Source organism: Ailuropoda melanoleuca, chromosome 3, assembly GCF_002007445.2.
Source record: "Ailuropoda melanoleuca isolate Jingjing chromosome 3, ASM200744v2, whole genome shotgun sequence".
Classification (NCBI taxonomy): Eukaryota; Metazoa; Chordata; class Mammalia; order Carnivora; family Ursidae; genus Ailuropoda; species Ailuropoda melanoleuca.
In genome coordinates, this window is record NC_048220.1 from 1,245,041 (window position 1) to 1,254,793 (window position 9,753).

General features: G+C 36.2%; 1 pseudogene; it reads left to right on the forward strand.

The window, feature by feature from the left end:
• The first annotated feature begins 3,472 nt into the window (after positions 1-3,472).
• LOC100476771 lies at positions 3,473-4,434 on the forward strand (annotated as a pseudogene).
• Positions 4,435-9,753: the final 5,319 nt, after the last annotated feature.

Consider the following 9,753-nt stretch of genomic DNA (forward strand, 5'->3'; position numbering starts at 1 on the left):
TATATATATATATATATATATATATATATATTAGTCTACAGTAATTATCAAATCCAAATCCTTATGCTTATGAATAGGTACTAAAACTGGCAAACAGGAGATTTCATCTTATATCATAAAACAAAAATGGTAACAGCCATCTCTTACACAGAATCTGTACAATAATTACTGTAGATCTTAACTTTAACAATATATGTACTTACTCATCTGTAACTGATAATGTCTAAGCACTTTTATTATTTTACATAATTTAGTCCTGAACACACTAAGATCTAACTTTATTATCCTCTTTTTATGAAAGTGGACAAAATAATGGTGGGTAGAGGATAATCTGGACCCACAGTCATAGTCCAGACTCAAAGTATGGGCTCCTACATTGATGATCCTAGAATATCTAAAGGGCTGATATGGGTGAGGAACTCATCTGTTCCTGTGGATGGATGGCTTACTCCACACAAACACAGAGCATCACACAGGACATTCAAGCTTTTAGAATGATTATTCCCAAATCATATTTCAGTTACTTTTTAAACCTTTCATATATGGAACATATTTCTAACAATAATTAAGATTCACCTGGATCCTTGAATCAGAGAGGTTGATTCCATTTGACTTCCATAACAAAGAAAGGAAAAAAAAAACTGTAAATAAGGGGTTTTATTCTTTTTTTTAATTCACTTTATGTATTTTCAAAGGGCAGTGATTTTGCAATATTCCATACTCATTGATAAACAACACTATCATCAGGAATTCTCAAAACCTTGAAATATGGATATTTTATTAGAAGTTACCAATATCCTTTGTTTTAAGTTCAATTAGCCAATAGACAGTATACATTATTAGTTTCAGATGTAGTGTTCAATAAATTATCAGTTGCATATATCACCCAGTGCTCATTACATCACAAGCCCTCCTTAATACCCATCATCCAGTTACCCCATTCCCCAGCTCCCCCTGCAGCAACCCTCTGTATCCCAGAGTTAAGAGTGTCTCATGGTTTCTCTCCCACTCTGATTAAAAGTTATTATATGCTCACAACAGGTGTAACTACCACCTGTCATAAAACATTATCAGGGTGATGAAGGGTGGGACAAAATGGCTGAAGGGGAGGAGATACAGGCCCCCAGTTATGGAATGATAAGTCACAGGAATAAAAAGGAGAAAATAAAGAATATAGCTAATGATATTGTAATAGCAATGGAATGGAACAGATCGTAGCTATATTTGTGATGAACAGCATAGTGTATAAATTTGTTAATGGAACATTGTAAACTATACTCAAATTCAAAAAAATAATAATATAAATAAAAATAACTGAAGGAAAAAAAACAAAAAATAACATCATGGCCTATATTCCTTATGCTGAGCCTTGTATTCCTGTGACTTATTTATTCCATAACTGGAAGACAGTATCTCACATTCTTCTTCACTCATTTTGTCATTGGTCCATCAGTTTCTTCTCTGGCAACCATCAGTTTCTTCTCTGTATTTACAGATCTGATTCTGCTTTTTGTTTGTTCATTCATTTCTGTTTTCATATCCCAGATATGGGAGTGAGGTCATGTGGTATTTGTCTTACTCAGTCTGACTTATTTCACCTAGCAAAATACCATCTAGGCTCATCCATGTTGTCTCAAAGGGCACAATGTTATGGATTTTATGGATGCAGAATATCCCATTGTCTGTACAGAATACACACACACACGACACTTTCCTTATCCATTCATCTATCGATGGGCAGTTATATTGTTTCCATATCTTGATGACTGTGAATAACGCTGTGGTAAGAATAGAGGTGCACATATAAATATACAATGGAATATTACTCAGCCATAAGAAAGAATGAAATCTTGCCATTTGCGTTGTCATGGGTGAAGCTAGAGAGTATAATGCTAAGCAAAATAAGTCAAAAGAGAAAGACAAATGGTATGTGATGCCACTTATATGTAGAATTTAATAAGCTGAACAAAAAAGCAAAGGGAAAAAAGAGAGAGATAACTATAGAAAACAAACTGTTTACCAAAGGGACATGCAAGGGGAATGAGTTAAATAGGTGATGGGGATTCAGGAGTACACATGCTGTGGTATGCACCAGGTGTTGTATAGAAGTGTTGATTCACTATATTGTGCACCTGACACCAATATTACACTGTATGCCAAATAACTGGAAAGTAAATAAAAACTTTTTAAATGATTATATGAAAATTGAAAAAAAATTAAACACAGATGTCCATATATTAGTGTTTTTGCTTTATTTTGGGAAATGCATATCCAGTAGTGGAATTATTAAGGTACCAATATTTTTTAAGGACTTTTTTTTTTTAACGAAGAAACAAAGAGAACAGGGTGGAGGGCCAGAGTGAGAGAGAGAAAGAAAATCTCAAACACTCTCTGTTGAGTTTTAATCTTAGTGTGGGGCTCAAACTCTTGACCCTGAGATCATGACCTGGTCAAGAGTTGGAGGCTTAACTGACTGAGCCACCCAGGTGCCCCTAAGGTACCAATATTTTTGATTGACTACGTGAATTCTTAGATTTTTTTTTAATTTCAGTTAGCCACTGTATAGTCCATCATTAGTTTTTTATGTAGTGTTCAATGATTCATTAGCTGCGTATAACACCTTGTGCTCATCACAACATGTGCCCTTCTTAGTACCCATCACCATGTTACCCCATCCTCTCATCCCCTCCCCTCTGAAACCCTCAGTTTGTAACCCAGAATCCAGAGTCTCTCTAGGTTTATCTCCCTCTATGATTTCTCCCCCTTCAGATTTCCCTCCCTTCCCTTATGGTCCTTTGTGCTATTGCTTATGAGTGAAACCATCTGATAATTGTCTTTCTCTGCTTGACTTACATCAATTAACATAATACCTTCCAGTTCCATCCCTGTAGATGCAAATGGTGGGTATTCATCCTTTCTGATGGCTGGATAATATTCCATTGTGTATACGTACCTAAGGTAACCACATCTTCTTTATCCATTCATCTGTTGAAGGACATCTCAGATCCTTCCACAGTTTGACTATTGTGGACATTGTTCCTATGAACATTGGTGGATGTGGCTTTTCTTTTCACTACATCTGTATCTTTGAGGTAAATATCTAGTAGGGCAATTACAGGCTCATAGGGTAGCTCTATTTTTAACATCTTGAGGGACCTCCATAATACTTTGCAGATGGCTATACCAGCTTGCATTCTACCAACAGTGTAAGAGGGTTCCACTTTCTCCACATCCTTGCCAACATTTCTAGTAAATTGTGCTATTATAGGTTATTTATACTCCTACAATTTACAGGTCCTTGGAATATCCCTTTATTAGCACATAAGTTTGTTGATTGAAAACGTGCACACACACACACACACACACACACACACACACACACACAAGCTCACTAAACATTTATTTTAGGTGCTCATATACCATGAATGATCTCTTAACTCCACAGCTCTCCTTGGAGCAAAGGGAAAATCCAATGGAGAACACCACGTGGGTGGCCAACCATACTGGACGATCAGATTTTGACCTGGTGGGACTCTTCAGGAAATCCAAGCACCCAGCTCTCCTTTGTTTGGTCATTTTTGTGATTTTCCTAATGGCCTTGTCTGGAAACACCACTCTGATCCTTTGATACACTGTGATGTTCAACTTCATAACCCCATGTACTTTTTTATCACCCAGTTGTCTCTCATGGATGTGATGTCCATTTCTGTCACTGTGCCCAAGATGCTCATGAACCAGGTCATGGGTGTGAATAAGATCTCAGCCCCTGAATGCAGGATGCAGATGTTTCTCTATGTGACACTAGTAGGTTCAGAAGTTTTCCTTCTAGCTGCCATGGCCTATGACCGCTATGTGGCCATCTGCCATCCACCCCGTTATCCTGTCCTCATGAACCATAGAGTGTGTCTCCTCTTGGTGTCTTCCTCTTGGTTTCTGGGATCTGTAGATGGATTTATGCTCACACCCGTCACCATGACCTTCCCCTTCTGCAGATCCGGCGAGATCCATCATTTCTTCTGTGAGGTCCCTGCTGTAACAAAGCTTTCCTGCTCAGACACTTCACTCTATGAGACACTTATGTACCTGTGTTGCGTCCTCATGCTCCTCATCCCTGTGACAGTCATTGCAAGCTCCTATTCTTTCATCCTCTTCATCATCCACAGGATGAACTCAGCAGAGGGATGGAAGAAGGCTTTTGCCACTTGCTCTTCCCACATGATGGTGGTCATCCTCTTCTATGGGGATGCCATCTATACCTACATGCTCCCAACTTCCTTTCACACCCCCGAGAAGGACATGGTTGTATCTGTCTTTTATACCATACTCACTCCTGTTCTAAACCCTTTAATTTATAGTCTTAGAAATAAGGATGTTACAAGGGCTCTAAAAAAAATGTTGAATATGCGATCTGTCCTACAGGAAACTATGAAGTAAGGGAAATTTGTACTAATATTTTTGTTTTTGTTTTAATTTGTTCTCTTAATGTATAAATGAAACTTTAGGACCTTATGCCAATGTTTATCTTCAGATTCTTATAACATGCTGTGTCATTACCTATTCATGCGTTTTGGAGGAATTGTGTCCCTGTAATGGAAAGCTTTTCTGTTTTACACTTCTGCATTCAAAACAGTTGTACAATTGTATTGTATCCATGTTACATTTTCCTGATTATTCATATTCTTAAGAAACACATGATGAAATATTTGGAATGAAAGGTCATAATGTGTGCAACTGATGAGAGAGAGATGGAGAAAGAGGTGATAAACCAAATGTGGCATAAAGATATAGGAGAATCTAGGCAAAAGGTACATAAGTGTTAATTGTAATATTATTATTTATGATAACGTTCCACACATTTGAAATTACTTAAGACTATTAAGAATAAAACATAAAGCATCAGACATTTGACTATTTTAAAAATGTGTCCTTGCTGCATGGTGACAATATAAGTAACAAATCTTGGAAATCATGCACATGTTAACATGGCTGGTCATTACTGCCACCATCCAGTTGTTGGCCTGTGTTTAATTAGGCTTATTTTGTTCTTTGGTTCCAAATCTGAAGACATCCTGTGGCTGTTACCTCTCTGAAATCATGAGTACATTGTGGTAGAAGGTACTGTGGGAAAAACATTAACCTCAAGAAGGAGGGCTTGGGGAACCTTTCCCGCATAAGGTTGTATTGGAGCTGAAATTTGATGTATGTAACTTATCATACAAACAAGCAGAGGAAGACCATCAAACATCCCATCCTTCATTTATTCAAAAAACACCTCTTATGCTGTAATAAAAAAAATAATAACTAATAGCTAAGTGAATTTAACATATAAATAACAAATGTCTACTATCCCTAAGGAAGATTATCTATAGGCATGCTTTGTGTAAAGAGTTGTAATAAAATACATAAATTGCTTTGAGGTTCATGTGGAAAGGGTGCAGCTCGTCAGGACCCACCAGTTCTACCAATGACTTGTGAGTACAGCAACACAAAGGGATAATGGGGACCCTAGATCTCAGTGTTGAATGGTGACTAGATGCTACTTTCATCTGAGTATGAGAGGGTGGGAACAGGGCTCTTGTTCAAGGAACAAAGACATGATGCCACAACAAAGGAACACTATGAGCAAAGTTCAGGTGGTTGAACAAGCAGGAGAGGAATGTCCCAATAACACCTCTTTCCTGGTTCAATTTATAGCCTCATTTCTTGACATTTTGAGACCCAAATATTTACAAATGATAATAAAATGACCAGACTTGGATTGTAGAAATGTTAAATCAGTGGGAATGAATTTGAGAAGAGCAACATTGGACATTTAGAGACAATGTGAGTGAGGACAATGAGCTGGGTAGTGTTAATTTAAGTGGAATGGACCATTCCAATTGGATTTATGGGCTTTTGGGGTGTAAGTAGACCTTGTTGAATCTGTTCCATAAAACCACAAATCTGGTTGCGTGTTTATCAGTTTCCAATTAGTTGTAACAACTTGTGAATTATCAGAAGGTTTCAAAATCGGGCATTCCATTTTTTCTTTGGCACACTTCATTCTTTCATGACTAGAAAATAAGAATCTTGCAGTATTTTGGGAAACAATGTTAGAAAATCCGTTTGCAATATTTTTGTTGTAGTCAAATGAAATACATAAGATATGTATAGTTTTTAATAATAATATTTTTATTATATTAGTCACCATACAGCACATCCCTGGTTTTTGATGTAAAGTTCCATGGTTCATTAGTTGCGTATAACACCCAGTGCACCATGCAACACGTGCCCTCCTTACTGCCCATCACCAGCCTATCCCATTCCTCCACCCCCCTCCCCTCTGAAGCCCTCAGTTTGTTACACTTTTTAACTTCTAAAATATTTGAGTGGTGTGTATATCACCCTTCAATATGTTCGACTGTAATGACACACACATTTGATTATTCCATTTAAAATACTGTAGACATGAGGAACAAAATGGAGCAAAACAAATCAAAGTGTTTTATAGAACCATATTTTTTTTCAAGAACGGTTTTTACACTATCTAAAGCAAAATAATGAGATAAAAATTTGTAGAATCATGAATTATTTTTAAATAAAGTGTTCAAAATACTATTTTCCATAGCTTATAATAATAAAGATTTATGAGAACTCTTCAACTAGAAAATCTTCATCAACTTATATTTATTATATCATATAAAGTACATGATACTCAGAATTACTAGACATAAAGGAACATTTGGTGCTCCTTGTTTTTTTTTTGCATCTCGAATATAAAAATGGAAGAGTTTCTGTCACTCACATGCACTTGCTTACACTCTTACATAAGTAGCTGTGCACTGAAGTAGTTTAAATATATAAACTTCAAAATATGTTCATGTGTTTGTGCTCATGATTTAACCAGCACTTGGCCAGAGAAATAATTGTTTTTTTAAGATCTTATTTATTTATTTGACAGAGAGAGAGACAGCCAGCGAGAGAGGGAACACAAACAGGGGGAGTGGGAGAGGAAGAAGCAGGCTCCCAGCAGAGGATCCTGACATGGGGCTTGATCCCAGGATCCCGGGATCATGCCCAGAGCTGAAGGCAGACGCCCAATGACTGAGCCACCCAGGCGCCCCCAGAGAAATAATTTTTAACCCATGAAAATAAGCCCTCAGTGTTCCTACATCAAAGGACATGAAGAACTATGATTGAATTTTACCAAATTGGGGCACCTTGGTGGCTCAATCACCTAAGTGTCTACCTTCACCTCGGGTCATGATTGCTGCATCCTGGGATCAAGCTCCATGTTGGGTTCTCAGTTCAGTGGGGAGAATGCTTCTCCCTCTCCCTCTGCCTGCTGTTCCACCTGCTTTTGCTTTCTCTCTCTCTCTCTCTGTCAAATAAATAAATAAAATCTTAAAAAAATATTTACCAAATTTGGGAATAAACCAGCATGGATTAAGTGGAGAAGGTTGCATTGTTTTTCACAAATACACTGCTTTTTTGTAGAATATTTTATTTAGTTGTTTATTTATTTCACATTATATGCCACTCACCGTTTAAATGATGTTATGTATATTAACTTATTCAAATCTATTAAACACTTTGAAGCAGATATTATTTTTGGTGTGGTGGTGGTGTTTGTTCTTAAATTTACTTAATTGTGGTAGGAACACCTCACATGAGATCAACCTCTGAGTAAATTTTAAGTGTACACTATAATATTCTTGACTATAGGGCAGGTATTCATATTATCTCAGTTTACAGAGAAGGAAACTAAGGCACCAACAGGTTAGATAATTTTTTTTGAGGTCACTATGTAGTAATCTCCAACTGGATATTTGCCAATAGTGCGAATGAAGTCTGAGTTGGTTGAGTGATGGCCTTTCAGTAGTGAAAAATGGTATATTTGGGGCTCCTGGTTAGCTCAGTCATTAAACATCTGCCTTCAGCTCAGGGCCTGATCCCAGATCCTGGGATCAAGCCCCACATCAGGCTCATCTGCTGGGAGCCTGCTTCTTCTTCTCCCATTCCCCCTGCCTGTGTTCCCTCTCTTGCTGGCTGTCTCTCTCTCTGCCAAATAAATAAATAAAATCTTAAAAAAAGAAAAGAAAAATAGTATATTTGGGTTAAAGTTATTTCTGTCATCATCGTTGTAGACTGAAAACAGTGGTGCCAAGTTCTAGAAAACCAGTGTATTATACTCCTATTTAACTGACTGACACTATACATTTTCAGAGAGAAGATAGAAGATGCCACATATTATTTTCAAATAATTTCCCAAGTGTGAATGTAATTACTTACAGGAAAATTTTGTAATGGTATAAACATGAATGCCATTGCAATATAAAGGATAAAGCATTATGAATATCAAATCATCACCACAGCAGTTTGTTTTCCATAATTTTAGAAGGATTGAATATTCCATCTATAGTGAAGTTAGTCTCCAAGAAAGTTCTAGTTGCCTGGTACAGCAATTCATTGGTAGATTAGTTTTCAAATTTGAGTTATCAAAATATTGCGACCACACATGTGCATGCTAGAGCTAATAATAATTACCAGTTAACATATTAAGCAAAGCTTTGAATTGCCCAGCTTATAATTAATTTCACTTTTTAAACATTAAAGAAAGTCAACCTTTTAGGTTTTGAGCAGAATGTGTCTGGATAAACGTGATTCCCTAGATTGAAACCAGGAGGTGTAAATATCAGGTCCACTTATAAAATGCTATCTAGCTTTTAGGGAGTGAAAAATAATACTCTATAATCAAGACAAATATTAGATGAGTAACTTGCATGTGTATGAGATATATATACATATCTATATATCTATATATATCACATTTGTAAAATTATATATATATCTATGATTTTACAAATATGTGTATGTTGATTATGTGTGTGTGTGTGTGTGTGTATATATATATATATATATATATAGCTCTTTCATTTATTGAGGTTTACTGTGTACCAGGCACTAAGCTTTAACTACTTTATAGTTTTTGTTTACTTTTTTCCAAATAATATTAAAAACATGTTAGTATATATGACATACAATATTACATTTGTTTTTGGTATACAACGTAGTGCTTTGACAAGTTTATCTATTATGCTATTGTCACCACAACTATAGCTACCATGTGTCACTGTACAACACTATTTAAATACAATTGACTATATTTCTTATGTTGTGCCTTTTATTCTCATGACTTGTTCATTCCGTAACTCAAAGACAGTATTCCCAACTCCCCTTTACCCATTTTGCCCATCACTCCACCCTTCTCCCATCTGGTGAACATCATTTTGTTTTCTGTGTTTATGGGTCTGATTATGCTTTTTGTGTATTCAATTGTGTTTTTCAATTCCATATATGCCTGAAATCATATTGTGTCTCTCTTTCTCAGTCAGACTTATATCATTAGCCTAATGTCCTCCGGACCCATCCACATAATTCCAAATGGCAAGATGTCTTTACTTTCTAAGGCTGAATGATATTCCATTGTATATCATATTCCATAATCTGTCACATTGTTTATTCATTCATCGGTTGACAGACATTTTGTTTGCTTCCTTATCTCTGCTACTATGAATGATGAAACAACATGAAAGTGCAGATGCCAAAAAAAAAGAAAAGAAAGAAAAAAGAAAAAGAGAGAAGGAAAGGAAGAAGAAAGAAAGAAAGAAAGAAAGAAAGAAAGAAAGAAAGAAAGAAAGAAAAAGGAAGGAAGGAAGGAAGGAAGGAAGGAAGGAAGAAAGAAAGAAAGAAAGAAAGAAAGAAAGAAAGAAA